Source organism: Pseudorca crassidens, chromosome 1 (genome assembly GCF_039906515.1).
Source record: "Pseudorca crassidens isolate mPseCra1 chromosome 1, mPseCra1.hap1, whole genome shotgun sequence".
NCBI lineage: Eukaryota > Metazoa > Chordata > Mammalia > Artiodactyla > Delphinidae > Pseudorca > Pseudorca crassidens.
In genome coordinates this window covers 124,484,759-124,499,817 of record NC_090296.1, presented here as the reverse complement: position 1 = coordinate 124,499,817, position 15,059 = coordinate 124,484,759, and the positions used below count along the sequence as shown (strand labels likewise).

Below are 15,059 nucleotides of genomic sequence, written 5' to 3'. Positions count from 1 at the left end.
ATAAGAGTAAATCTTTGGTAAACAATACTAGCTTAATAATTTTGGCTTAATAAAACAGCTATATCTTTATCAGTATTAGGTATAACAGAAGCATATATTTTATTCCACTTGGGCTTGCTTTTCCTAAAATTATACAGGTTTACTGATCAAATAAGCTAATATTACTCCTACATATTATTAAAAACTATGAAAATGAAAACTATTCAATTAAATTCTATCATTATTCTGACAAACATTTATTTCAACCATAATTATGTTCTGTAGTATTTATGTTTTGTAGTAGATAATTTCTAAGGTAAAAGCTTGAATTTATATTATTTTTTTTTAAACATCTTTAGTGGAGTAAAATTGCTTTACAATGGTGTGTTACTTTCTACCTTATGCGGCTGCTTCCCACTAGCTAGCTATTTTACATTTGGTAAGGTATGTATGTCCCTGCCACTCTGAATTTATATTAAATTGAATTAATGGATATTATTAGACACAGATAATTTTTAAGTAAGATAGAATACTGAAACATTAATCATTAAGTATAATTTCAAGTTTATATAATTTTGCTTCTGAAGGTTACAGCTTTGGTCATGTTAATGAGCATATTCATTTTTGCCACGTTAAGGAGTCATAGAAGAGATGTGTGTGGCAGTAGAAAGTTGTAATATGTGATTTCATGACTTTGCAAGTCTACTAAATTGCTTGTGTATGCCATACAGTTCTAAAGTATCCACTACCCCAGTGTTCTCTGTGAAACAGAAGTTAGTTATAGTTACTTGGCTGAAAGATATGAGTAATGAGACTATACTTGGAACAACTGTGACGGAGAAACACAACTCTGTGTGTACTTTTGTTTTCCAAGGGTAGATGTGTCTGGAAGCAGCAGTTTGCAGTAGTTCTCAGGCTTTTTAGTCTCTAGTCCAAAGGACTCTAGGACTTACTGAGGACTCCAGAGAGCTTTTGTTTACATGGGTTAAGAAACTATTGGTATTTATTATATTGGAAAGTGAAATATAAATTTACAAAAATACTTTTATTATTTTATTTAATTTACAAATACTTTATTGATTCACTTGAAGATAATAATATGAACACACAGTGTGTTATAAATAACATCTCAGTTTTATAAAAATGGCTTCAACGGGTAAAACCCCTGAAAGAGAACCAGGTCAGTTTGTTCTAATTAGAATGTGGGAAAGTGTAGTGAACAGAATTTAGAAAATAAACTTTATTTTGTCCCATTGATGAAAGAGTTTATTAAATATTAGTTCTCAGGCACCTATCTTAACCAAGTGCCAAAATCTCCTCTGACAACTTTTTTGATTTTGTCTTCTCAAAATTGGATCCTAAATATAGAAGAAATAAAATAAAAAGTCACCCAAAACTGTATTTGAGATTTCTCAGAGAAAACCCAGAAAATCACAAATTTTCTTTTAAAAACAGAGATGATAGAAATAATTATAACAGTAAAATAATGAACAAAAATCTATGAAATTTCCTGGAGATCTGTCAATGCCTTTGCTGCACATAATTTTTTCTTTCTTTTTTTTTCGGCCGCGCTGTGCAGCGTACAGGATCTTAGTTTCCCAGGGATCAAACCCGTGCCCCCTTCAGTGGAAGCACAGAGTCCTAACCACTGGACCATGAGGGAATTCCCGGTCCATAGTGTTTTTAATCTCAGGGCAAATGCCAATCAAAACTCTTATTAAATAGTTGTACACTATACTTCCAACAGAGAATTTTACCCTTATTCACCCTGATATTATTAACTGGCTCACAGCCATTACATATCTGTCATCTATGTAGTTTTGTTTTAATGTGATGCGTGTCAGAAGGCACTGCTACAGGCTATAAGGCAGGGTTTGTATTCTGAACTAAAAAGGACAGTCCAGGAGCCTCATGGACAAAGAATGTACCAGGATTGCAAATTTCTGACACTTAAAAAAAAAAGATTCTTGGGTACAAGCTTCTGAGGTGACTGGACTGAATCAGGATTCTTTATAGTTCAAAATCAGACAGCCTCGTGAAAGCAGGTTGTTAACCCAAGATCTCAAGGAGCACAGGACTGAATGAATTGATGAGAATTTATTGTGGTTATTTGTTTAGGACAGTGTTAATACTGTAATGATCTATTTTCCTTATATTAAAAAAAAAAACCCTTCCCTTTTTTCTTAAGCTATCCATAACCCACAACAATTTAGTAAATAGTACTTCTGTAAAATGCAACAAAATACTTTGAAATGTTATCTGATTCTCATTAAGCATCCCCTGACTCGCAAATTCAGAAACTATTACTGAGTCTCCTTAATCTTCATGGCAATACAGTTATTTGCATATGTCCAACAAGAACCCGTTCTTCTTTTCATTAGGACAAAACTGGACAAATCATTTGATCAACCAAGGCCTCCCATGGACTATCCTTTCTGAGAATGACTCTCTTTGAATTCGGTAAGTCAAGCCACTTTTACAAAACAAAAGCTGACTTTACATATGGATCCAAAATCTACAAAGCAGTAAAAATGGCCTGGTACCTGGCTTATAGGTTCAAGCCCTCAGGAGGTAAGGAAGTCACTTATTGGCAGGCCAAGAACCTTAGCAAATTTGGGGGACTCTGAGAAAAGAGAAACTCACCAAATTTACAGGTACTCTACAAGTGAAATCTGGTATAGTTAGTTTCTTAGGCTTGGTTTTCTAGCCCCACAACAACAAATAATAGAGGCTTATAAAGTCAATTCCAAAATTCTTTATGAAAACTTTCAAACAGAAGTTAATTTTGTAACTGTCATGGATGTTCAGTACTGAATTGCAAAATTCAGTAATTCTATATATTTAACTAATGCTCTTACTGCACTAGCATTTTTTACACCAAGAATAATTTTTTGGGATTATATAACTACAAGGGATTTTCACTTTCCAATACAGAATAATTTTTTGGGATTATATAGCTACAAGGGGGAAGACCGTTATGAAAAATTATGAAAGACTTTGAAACAGACCAAAAAAAAAAAAAAAAGACTACTGGGTGTTCTGTCCAATCCATCCTTCTGGATGATCTGATTCTTTAGGGGCCTGCATCTTTCATTGTCTTCCAGCTGTTTTACAACTCTGTAAATTATAGAAAACTTAGAGTAATACAAATGATTCTTTTCCATAGAAATTCAAATGAATTTTGTCTGGTGGAATACAATTGATTATTGCCCTGTAGATATTGAATAGTTTTGCATGTATTTGTAAACTTCTTTCAGCATTCCTGATTATATATGCATCTGTTGCTTTGAACTGGTTTTAACATCTTACTGGTCCCCTCATTAATTAATGAACTAAACAATGTCTTTCATGTGTTCATTTACATTTGTATGAGGTCAGGCCTTCACCGTTTTTTAAAAAAAATTATGTTATAACATCAGGAAGGCTGACCCAAGGCTACAGAGCCTGGGAAGGTTCTTATCCCTCCAATTAGGTTGCAAAGATAGAGGGCAGCAGAAACTACATGATCATATCTGGGAATTTTATGACACATTAGGCCTTGAGGGTACCTTACACCACACTATCATTCGACTTTCAGACAATGACCTTCAAACATGTTTTCAGGAACATATTATATGTGAAAATTAAAGGTAAGATAAAAGTCATGATAAAACAAACTACCCTGGATCAAACTCTTTTACTAGAAAAGAACCATACTTTTGCAATTTTTTCTACTACCCTATTTTTAACAACTAAGTATGTAAAAGTAAAGAAAATGTAATTTCTTTCAGAATCAAAACATGCCATGGCATACGACCCAGCAATCCCGCTACTGGGCATATACCCCGAGAAAACCGTAATTCAAAAAGAGTCCTGTACCACAATGTTCACTGCAGCTCTATTTACAATAGCCAGGACATGGAAGCAACCTAAGCATCCGTCAACAGACGACTGGACCAAGAAGATGTGGCACATATATACAATGGAATATTAGTCATAAAACGAAACGAAATTGAGTTATTTGTGATGAGGTGGATGGACCTAGAGTCTGTCATACAGAATGAAGTAAGTCAGAAAGAGAAAAACAAATACCATATGCTAACACATATATATGGAATTTAAAAAATAAATAAATAAAAAATAAAGACGCAGATGTAGAGAATGGACTTGAGGACACAGGGAGGGGGAAGGGTAAGCTGGGACGAAGTGAGAGAGAGGCATGGATTTATTTATACTACCAAATGTAAAATAGATAGCTAGTGGGAAGCAGCCACATAGCACAGGGAGATCAGCTGGTGCTTTGTGACCACCTAGAGGGGTGGGATAGGGAGGGTGGGAGGGAGAAGTAAGAGGGAGGAGATATGGGGATATATGTATACGTATAGCTGATTCACTTTGTTATAAAGCAGAAACTAACACACCATTGTAAAGCAATTATACTCCAATAAAGATGTTAAAAAAAATGCCATGGGTTAATTTCTGCCACATGTACACTGTAATATAACAGGAAAATAATCTCAAAAATAATATAAAAAGGAATGTCAAGCAATAAATCAACTGTGATTTCTTTTATCTTACAAACAAGTAAATGATAAATTAGTAAAATCCCTCTAGATTGGGCCTAACAAATTTAGTGGCAGCTTTGATGAGATATGGGTAAAGGACTTCCTAATAGCTAGGCAATTGGTGCCATGAGATTCAGCTGCTCTCAATTCTCTTTCTGCAGATAAAGTTAAAACGCCAATATCTTTGGGAAAACTAATACATTAAGCTACACTATCATTTAAATCTCCATGTGTACGGAAATTTTCAGAAAGAATTTTTAAAACAGAACGAACATGGAAAGAATGTATAATAGAAGGAAAAGAATCATGACACAAAAAGAGGTAAAAAGATAAAATTTTGCTACTTCACCCTTGGCCCCTGATTAACAACCACCTTTTTCTTGGACAGAAATTAGAATATGTGTTCCTAAGAGAAGTCTTGGGTCCACAAAGGTGAGAAGGAGTACAGCAGTAGAAAGGGCTAGTGGCCTGAAATAAGTTACTCAAACTTGGGGCCTCACACTCTCTAAAAGGGACCTTGGGATGATCCAATGAGATCATGTATTTCAAAGCACCTGGCATATCAAGGTGATCAAAAATGTTTATGAACAAATAAATGATCGAACAAACTCTTGAATATGAGCTGTGGCCTGACTGTTCGTTGTTTTCCTAATTTTATGAATGGTGTTAGCAGAGAAAGTCTGAGAAGGAAATGAATAAATAAATGGAAAAAGGAATAATGCAAATTAGACACACTAAACAAAAGCCTAGCATGTGGATTTCTGAAATTTATTTGTAAAACCAGAGTAAATTATATAGAGTATCTGATTAACTACAAAATATACTATATACATACGAATCTATGGAGATGTATAATAATTACTCAGTTTTCTGAAATTTCTTTAAAAAGTGTGAGGTAGTTACACATACATTTTCTTTAAAAGTGAGTAAAAAGCTAATGATATGACTGAAAATCTAAAACTTGTGCTATATTTTCTTCCTATTGTATTAACATTCTCAGTTGAAGTTCGAAAACAATAGTATCCTTTTACTCCAGACTATAAATTACAGTAAATTCTTATAATGACAACATAAGTCCATAATAGAAATGCTGACACCTGAATAACAGTGGAACAGCTCAGCATAGCTATAGTTAGGCAGTAATAGCATTAGCCTGTGCTTATATCAGCAAAACTCTTTATATTATTCTTTTCTTATCTCCAAATTGAATGGATTTTGACACCCCCCCTTTCTTTTGTAGTTGGGCTAACTCTCTCTCTCTGCATATAAAATACATTTATATATACCCACAAACATATCTTACTTCTATATTTCCAAGCAATGTATTATGTGGGAAATACAATTTTCTGTTTTAATGAACCTAAATATGTAGGTTTAGAGTGAGAACACACAAATAATTCTATCTTGGTGCCACTTTGAAAATATTATTTGTCAAGATCAAAATAGCTGAAATTTAACTGTTTTTACTATTTTTATCTGATAATCTTATAACCCATTCAAAACACATATATGAGAAAGAATTTTGCTTCAAAAGAGTCCACAATCTAAAATGGGACAACATGAACCAACTGTTCAGTAGTAAAACAAATTAGTTTCAGAACAAACATTAACTGATAAGAATGCATTTCAAGGATTTTTTTACTAGGCACATAAGAAACTGTCAGCTTTCCCAAAATATCTTGACTCCAGAGGATAGTAAAAGCGAAAATAGAGATTAGTGAAAGGAATAGTGGGGGTGTACTGAAAAATATTGGATAAATTCAAAATAAATAAAAAAGTTTTCTTTGAGGACTTCTTAACTGATGTTAATTAGTATAATCAAATACAGCAAACCAATAGATAGTATGAGGAAGAATACCCCCAGTATGAATGTCAGACACAATCTGGGGTATTTCCAAATGAAATGGCAAACTTCAAGGTTATCTCTGGCATCATTTCACCTCACTTTTCAGTTTTCTGTTGCCACATGGCACCCACTCCCGAAGCCTTGAGTCTTAAAAGGTACTTAGGACATCCTACTGCAGTGATATCCAGAAAAGATCCCATGCTCCAGACCACTCTCTACCCCCTTCATCCATCAGAGACACTTCGCTCAGTTCTGATAAATTGATTCCTAATACTAAGTAATACTAATGACCAAAGCATTAATCCTTGGAGGATTATTTGCATATAACAGAGGACCTCACAATTCACAGAAAATAATCAAGTCACATCAGTCAAGATCTTTACACATTTAGCTAGATTTGGGTAATAATAATTGGCTACATTTATTCCCACTAAAGGGAAGTTGAGCAATTAATCACCTAAAGAATTTAGATATCCTCAAGGAAAACTTTCTATATAACTAAGGCTCCTCTCAATTTAGATCATTGTTAGAAAAAAAGGACTATTTCATATTCTAGCTTGAGAAATACACATCTATCCTTTAATCCTTACCAATGTTATATATGTTATTCTTTATCATTTAATTACGTGTGTTTGAGACAATAATGCTCCTTTTCCTTAATAAGACTGGAAATATGGCAGAAACAGCTAGATATCCCCTACTCCCATTATCCTTTTATCCTTTCTATTCTCCAATTACAGAATCCTTAGCTAGGCACGGGGCTGCATGAAATAAAGATTGCATTTCTAAATCTCACTTTAACTGAGGTATAGCCATGTGACTAGGTTCCAACTAACAGAGTGTGAGAAAAGTGATGGGTGCAACTTCCAACTTCGAGAAAATATCCTTAAAAGGAGTAGAAGTGTCTCCTTTTCTTCCCTCCTACTTTTTGAAAAGATGTAATCCACAGATTCCAAAATATCTGTGAGAAATATCAAAAGAAGCTGAGATGGGGCAGGTGCTACAAAATAAGAGCTTGAGGGACTATGAAGGAGGGAGAACTCCGTGTGTACCATTTGCTTCCTGGAAGGTGAAAGGCTCATTTTGACTTCCAAGAATCTGGTTTCTTGTTTGCAGTGGCCTGAGAAGGAACCAGGAGCACAGGAATGGTGAGACACAGTGGCAGAAATGCGCAAGTATGCAGAGCATGGAGGAAATATTGAACCTGTGAGCCCAACTTCTGGAAGGCAGCTAGGAGACAAACTTCAGCTAATCGTGACAGGTTTGCAGTGGCACTGGCAAAAGCGCAAGCAAGGAGCACTGAATATATTCAACTACAGAACAAAGACTAAAACAGATGAGGGAAAGTAGTGACAAAACAAATGAAAATGTCATATACTCTGACAAAGTAGAAATTGTACCATTTACAAAAACTGGGAAGAGAGTAAGGAGGATAGGGGTAAAGTGAGGACTGAGATCTAAAGCATACGTTGGCTGGCAGTCGCGGCATGTATTTAACATTGAAACATCAAGTAGTAGAGAAGTATAAGCACATTAAAGATTTTTTTAAAAACTGAAAACGTAAAGCAGAAACTAACACACCATTGTAAAGCAATTATACTCCAATAAAGATGTTATTAAAAAAAACTGAAAAAGAATATCACTGTCTAAAACTAAAGGGAGAGGCAGGGAGAAGCAAAAGGATGCTCATCTTCATCACCGTTCATAGTAGGGAATTAACAGATGCTACCTAAAGAAATTGGGTGGGAGGATTTGGAAAGATGACAGGAACAAAAAATAACATGGCTGAATTAAAACCAAACACGTGCTGCACCAATAAATAAAAAGGGGTTTCAAAGAAAAAGATGCTCATATTGCTCACGATGCTAAACTCAACTCTATGCTGCATTTATGAGGCATATCCAGAATAAAGTAATTTAGAAAGGAAGAAAGTGGAAGATAGAGGAAAGGCAACCAGGAGTCATGATTTTAATATTAGACAAGGTAGAATTCAGGCCAAAAAGCATTAAATTAGATGAAGAAAGGTACTTCCATAATACAAAGATCTAACTCACAATGAAGACATAACAGTTATTAATATCTTCACAGAAAATAACAGAGCAGCAATAACCATGAAATATTAATTGCAAGAGATAAAGGAAAAGCCAGAAACAAGAGTAGTAGTAGAAGACTATAATTTACTTCTCACAGTCCATGACAAATAGACAAAAATTATGTAAGAATTATGTAAGAACCAAATAATATAATTAGGATGACCTGATTGACACATTAAACTTTTTGCCTTAAAAATAGTGTAATCCTTCTATATAAATATCCAAGGAATAGTTCAAAATACTAAATATTAAACCACTAAAAATCAAAACAGAACCTTAATAAATTCCAAAAGGGAGAAATATTACAGAGACCATCCTGATAATATTGCAGGGAAAAAATGGAGATAAATAAAAGCAGAAAACAAAAGGTCTTTCCAAGTGGAAGTTCCTTGGGTCAAGAGGAAATTAAGAGCAAAATTATAGCATTTCTAGAAAATCACAAATATTAGAATCTATAGGATACGGCTAAAGCAGTGTTCAAAGCAAAGTTCATTAGTTCTAAATACTTACATTAATAGGAAAGAAAAACTGAAAACAAGTTAATAAGTCCTCTTGATTAAAAACAATGATATAATAATTAAAAGGGAAATAGAAGAACTTAAGATAAAGGCAGAAATAAATGGGTTAGAAAACAGAAAAAAAAAACCCAACAATAAATAAATCTATGAGCTAGTTCTCAGTAAAATAACTTCGGGAGAAAGCACATTGTGGTGGATTAAAGATGGCCGTAAAGTCTTTGTCACTCTCCTCATTGAGTGTCAGTCTATTTCCCCTCCCCTTGAATCTATGACTTGTTTTGGGAAGGAGAATGTAGGAGATAATGCTTCATAATTTTCAAAGTTACACCTTGAAAGAGATCTGCCTGCATCTATTTGAATATTCCCTCTTGATCTCTATGTGAGAAGTCTGACTACCCTGTTGGGACAGAGACTTGAATCCACTTTGGACGTTTCAGAAACCACCAAGCCCCTAGCTGAACACAGCCCTATATGACATAGAGGAGAAGAAAAACCCAGTATCGCTCTGCTTGAATTCCTAATCCACAGAATTGTGTGCAAATTATAACATGGTTGTTGTTTTAAGCCACTGAGTTTTAGGATGTTACACAGAAATAGATAACCTTAGAATAAGGTGTTGGTGCAACTAAAAACCTAAAATCTGTGGCATTAGATTTGAACCAACAATACGTGGAGGCCTCAGGGGCAGAAACTGTTGGTAGAGACTACAAATATGGTGAGGAAATGCTACTGGAAGCTGAATGTAGCCTAATGAGTGACCTTTTGATACCATGTGGAGTAGAACTGCCTACATAAGACCAGTACAAATTCGTGTTCCATGAAATTATGAGCAAATAAAATGGTTGTTTTTAAGTTACTGATTTTTAGAATGGTTTGTTATACAAAATAGATAACCAAAATACAAATGCATAAGACATGATAAAGGAAATATAACCACAAAGATGAAGAATATTTTTTAAAATCATAAAAGAGGCTATTTTAATAAATTCTTTACATATAACTTTGGAAACCTAGATGAATTGGATAATTGTATAACAAAATATAATTTACCAAAAATGACCCCAGATGAAATACAAAATCTAAACAGGCTGATTTCCAAAGAAGAAAATCCAAACAGACCATTCTCCATACAACAAATTTGTCAAGGAGCTATCCCTAAAAAACTAGACCCAGACAGTTTCATAGAGAATTCTACCAAACTTTAAAGATTAGATCATTTTGATGCTAAACTGTTCCAAAGCAGTTACAGAACAAAAAAGAAAGAAAAAGAAGGAAAATACTCAAATTCTTTCAATGAAATAGGATAATCATTGATCCCAAAACCTAACAAAGATTTTACAAATAAGAAAACAATAGGCCAATCTCACTTACAAATATCAAAGCAAAAATCCTAAATAAAATGTAAGTAACAAGAATCAGCAGACCGCTAAAAGAATAAGTGAGTTGTATTCCAGGAACACAAAAATGGCTCAAAATCAGGAAATCTAACAACATAATTCATCATGTAAGTAAAGTTAAAAACAAAAAACACAATCATGTTCATAAACTCTGAAAAGGTATTTGATAAAATTCAACAACCATCCTTGACAACAACGACATTTGATGAATGTGAGAGGTTTCACTTCTGGGTATGACTTGCTAAGATGCTACAGGATGACCACCACTCCCAGCCCCTGCAAAAAACTCTGAAGATCCGGACAAAATATGAAAAGCAACTACCTGAAAGTCCCAGAGAATGAACAAATACAGAGTCTATTGGGGAGTTCATGCTCTGTTGAAGGAAGAGAGGCAATGAGATAGTGTAAGTTCCTATTTCTGCAGCTTTTAACCTGGGGCTGAGTGTGGCTTAAGTAGTGAGTAGAGCAGCAGTGGGGCTTTACATGGAAAAACTCTTTCTGGTCTGGGAAACCAGAAAAAAGAAGCTAAGAAGCCACAAATGCTGAAGGAGTGGGAGAATCCTAGATGAGAAAAAGCCAGAGAGGGGATCCCCAAATTCTGTCTACACCTAGCTCAAACTGACCCCTGAACCATGCATGCTCAGAACAAATTCAAAACAACCTAGGTAAAAACAAAGTATCAGAACAGAGACTGAAGCTACCAAATAAGAGACAGTGTTTGCAGTAAACACAGAAAACCATGCTCATCAGAGAGAAATAACAGAATTTAGAATCTCCACAATTTAACACTCATGTCTAAGAAACAATCCCAAATTACCTAGCATACAAAGAACCAACCCCCCCCCCCAAAAAAAGAGAACATTTTCAAGAGAAAAAAAGATGAACTGAGTTCAAAGTTAAGATGAATCATATATTGGAACTCAAAGCCCAGAATTTTATTTAATTTAATTTTTAATTTAGCCGCACGGCTTGGCTTGTGGGCTCTTAGTTCCCTGACAAGGGATTGAACCCTCACCCTTGGCAATGAAAGTGCAGAGTCCTTAAAAGGCTAGAATTTTTTAAGCCACTAATATGACTATCTTTAATGAAGTAAAGCAAAACATGTTTGGAGTGCGTGAAAATCTCAGCAGAAAAATGGGAGGTCTCAGCAGAGACACAGAAACAAACAAACAAAAGGAAATCCAAGAACTGGAATTAAAAAAAAAATTCAACAAAATAGAAATACATGGGTACTTACTAACATGATAGAATTTATCTACCTCACAACCAAATGTTAGCATCAGGTTTACTGGTGGAAATACTAAAGGCATTCCCACTAAAGTCAAAACAAAAAAAGGACACCATTGCCGTCACTATTATTTAATATTGCACTGAAGGTCCTAACAGTGCAATTATATAAGATATAGAAATAAATGTCACAGCAATTAGAAAGAGGTAAGTACTATTTATAGATGCTATGATTGTATACCTTGAAAACCCAAGGGAATCAAATGAAAAACTCCAACAAATAGAAATATAATTCAATAAGAGAGTGGAGGAAAATTAATATATAGAAATCATCAGCTTTGTTACTTATAAACAATAATTAGAGATAGGAAGAAAAGGTCTCAATCACAAGAGAAACAAAATGATGAAATAACTAAGAGCAAATTTAAGAAATATGTAAAAACTATTTGAGGAAAACTTTTAAAGATATTCTAAGTAAAACAGACTCAACTTCAGAAGCATAAGTTCTAAGTTAATTTATGAATGTAAATGTTATCCTAATATCCAAAGACAGAAACTATAAAGTTCCTAAGAAAACATAGGTAAATTCTATGGTTTGATGATCTGCTAGGAGGACTCAAAGGACTCAGCATGTAGTTGTACTCTTGGCTATGATTTATTACAACAAAAGGATACAAAACAAAACATGCAAAGGGAAAAGGCACATCGGTTGAAGTCCAGAGGAAATCAGGCAAAAGCTTCCAAGTGTGCTCTCCTAGCAGAGACACAAAGGACATACTTAAGTCCTCTAGCAATGAACTGTGACAATATATGTGAAGTTTTGTCTACCACAGAAGCTCATCAGAGACTAAATGCCCAGGACACATACTAGAATTGCAGACTCTCAAAAGGAAAGCATGTAGTCAGCATAAACCACACTATTTATAGAAACAATTTAGGCACAGTGAGACACCCTTATGATATAAGAAGTATATATAAATATACGGAACTGTTTACCAGCCAAGTTCCCAGACACCAGCATGGGTCAACTTTACAAACAGGTCCCTCTAAGAACAGCAGTCACAGGACTGCTATGTTAACTGTTTTCTGCACTTCTTGAATATGAAAAGCCTAATTATCAGTCAACATCCAAAAACCATACGAGATTGATAAAATTAACTATGTAAAAATTTAAAAAATCTTATTTGTGGCCAAAATTCACTAGGAGTAAAGTTACAGATAAGTGAAAATTTATGAAACTGTGAAAGAATTTTTACAACTCATATCTCAGACAAAAAGATACTATATCTTTTTATAAATCCTTATTATATAAAAAGCCCCGAAAAATGAATCCTAAAAGGACTACAACTTAATAGAAAAACTGAGAAGAAAAAAAAAACATTGACAGAAAAAGAAATACAAATGTCTCAACCTCACCTACCATAAGATAAATGTGTCAGACAGAGAAAGACAAATATCATATGATGTCGCTTATATGTGGAATCTAAAAGAAGGGTACAAATGGACTTATTCATAAAACAGAAATAGAGTCACAGATGTAGAAAACAAACATATGGTTACCAAGGGGGAAAGGAAGGGAGGGATAAATTAGGAGATTGGGATTGACATATACACACTACTATATATAAAACAGATAACTAATAACCTACTGTACAGCACAGGGAACTCTACTCAGTACGCTGTAATGACCTATATGGGAAGAGAATCTAAAAAAGGGTAGATATATGTATAACTGATTCACTTTGCTGTACAGCAGAAAATAACACAACATTGTAAATCAACTATACTCCAAAAAATATTAACTTAAAAAAAACAGATAAATGTGAATTAAGGCAACACTCAGATACCATTTCTCACCTATCAGATTGGTGAAAGTCCAAAGTTAGACAGCATACTCTGCTGGGAAATGAGGCACTCTCAAACACAGCTGGTAGGAATTCAAACACCTATGCAGAGCAATTCGGCAATATCTACCCATATTACAAATGCATATACCCTTGACCTAGTCAAATTCTTGGAATTTACTTGCACTCTATAAAATTATATACATATAAGGTTATCCACTGTAGCACTATCTGCATTAGCAAAAGATGAGAAACAACCCAAATGTCCATCAAAAGGGTTAAATACACCATACATAAAACATAATACTATGCAATTTTAACAAAGTTGTTGCCTTTTGCCGTGGAAAGATCTCTAACATGTATTATGAAATGAAAAAAGCAAAGTAGAAAACAGTGTTATGATTTATAGAAAATAAGATTTCAGGTTGGTTTGGGCTTATACAAGTGTAAATATATGTTAAAGATAAACAATACATAATATTAGTTACTTGTGAGAAGAAAATAGGGAAATAGGTGAAAACAATTTATACTGTATATCTTTTATTATTGCTTAATTGTTGGACCATGTAAATTTATTATCAAATTTTTAAAATGTCAATGTATTCTGTAACCAAAACTGAAGCAACCTTAGGAGATGGTTGCTTACGGAATAATCTTAGCATGAGTTAAGACCATGCCCCAGGCCTGTTGTCCATATCTTTGCCAGAAACTGGTAGCCAGCTCAGAGGCAAAGTTGGAATGGAAAGGATAGACTAAGAGGACATTAAGTGAAAGACCTAAAATTTAAAGTTAAAAAAACTGTTCATGTTAGGTCTCTAGCTATGGTTATTCGCACATGGAACTGAGTGGAAACAAGGACACATCTAGAGCCTAGTAATGATACTGAGCAGATGATGCCCACAAGCATGTAGACCCCAGACCAGTTGGACCTGAACGTTGATGATGCTGACTCCTACTTATCTCACCACCAACCCATCAGAAGAATGTCCATGAGCCGATCACGCCCTCTTTGAACAATTACTATTAAACTTCTATCTTCTCCAAGGGGGGGGAACACATAGTTTTTCGTGGCAGAAGCCCACTGTGTCCCCCTTTGCCTGGCGAAGTAATAAAGCTATCCTTTTCTACTTCACCCAAAACTGTCTCCAAGATTTGATTCGGCACCGGTGTACAGAGAAGCTGAGCTTTCAGCATCAGTTAAGTTTTTAAGTGGACTGCATTACCAAAGAAACCACAAGTCAAAAGCCTGTTCAAATCCTAAAGCAATCTCTAGACCTCCAAATCTAAACAGCTGGGACTTGGCTATGAAAACTTTGTAGTCCTCAAGAGGGATGAAGGGTAGCAGAATATGCCACCCCAAAATGTGCCACTCTGAAATAAGGATTATTTTCAGCTGAAGGAAAGTGAGAAGAACCAGACACAAGAAAAATTATCTGTCCTTCTCCTCTCTACCAGGAAGAGCAGGACGATTCTTCATCTCCAGACTACTCTAGATTCTAATCAACCTGTAGGTTGACACCAGAGGAATCTATGTAGCAAAACTTACTAACTAGTCCCTATCTTCCATTAAGTTTTCCTCATATATTTACTTTCCCACAGGTTGCCACCCCT

At 34.7% G+C, this 15,059-nt stretch overlaps 1 protein-coding gene and 1 long non-coding RNA gene across 11 annotated transcripts in view; one reads left to right on the top strand and one right to left on the bottom strand.

Moving 5' to 3' along the window:
- Positions 1 to 4,220, top strand: part of LOC137232615 (uncharacterized) — a 30,021-nt gene extending 25,801 nt beyond the window's left edge. The window contains exons 2-3 of the long non-coding RNA XR_010947096.1: positions 2,361 to 2,439; positions 3,750 to 4,220. This is a non-coding gene — a long non-coding RNA (uncharacterized lncRNA). The remainder of the gene's footprint in view (positions 1 to 2,360; positions 2,440 to 3,749) is intronic.
- The window catches only part of NRG4 (neuregulin 4), a 137,229-nt gene that overhangs the window by 36,983 nt on the left and 85,187 nt on the right, over positions 1 to 15,059 (bottom strand). The window lies entirely within an intron of this gene.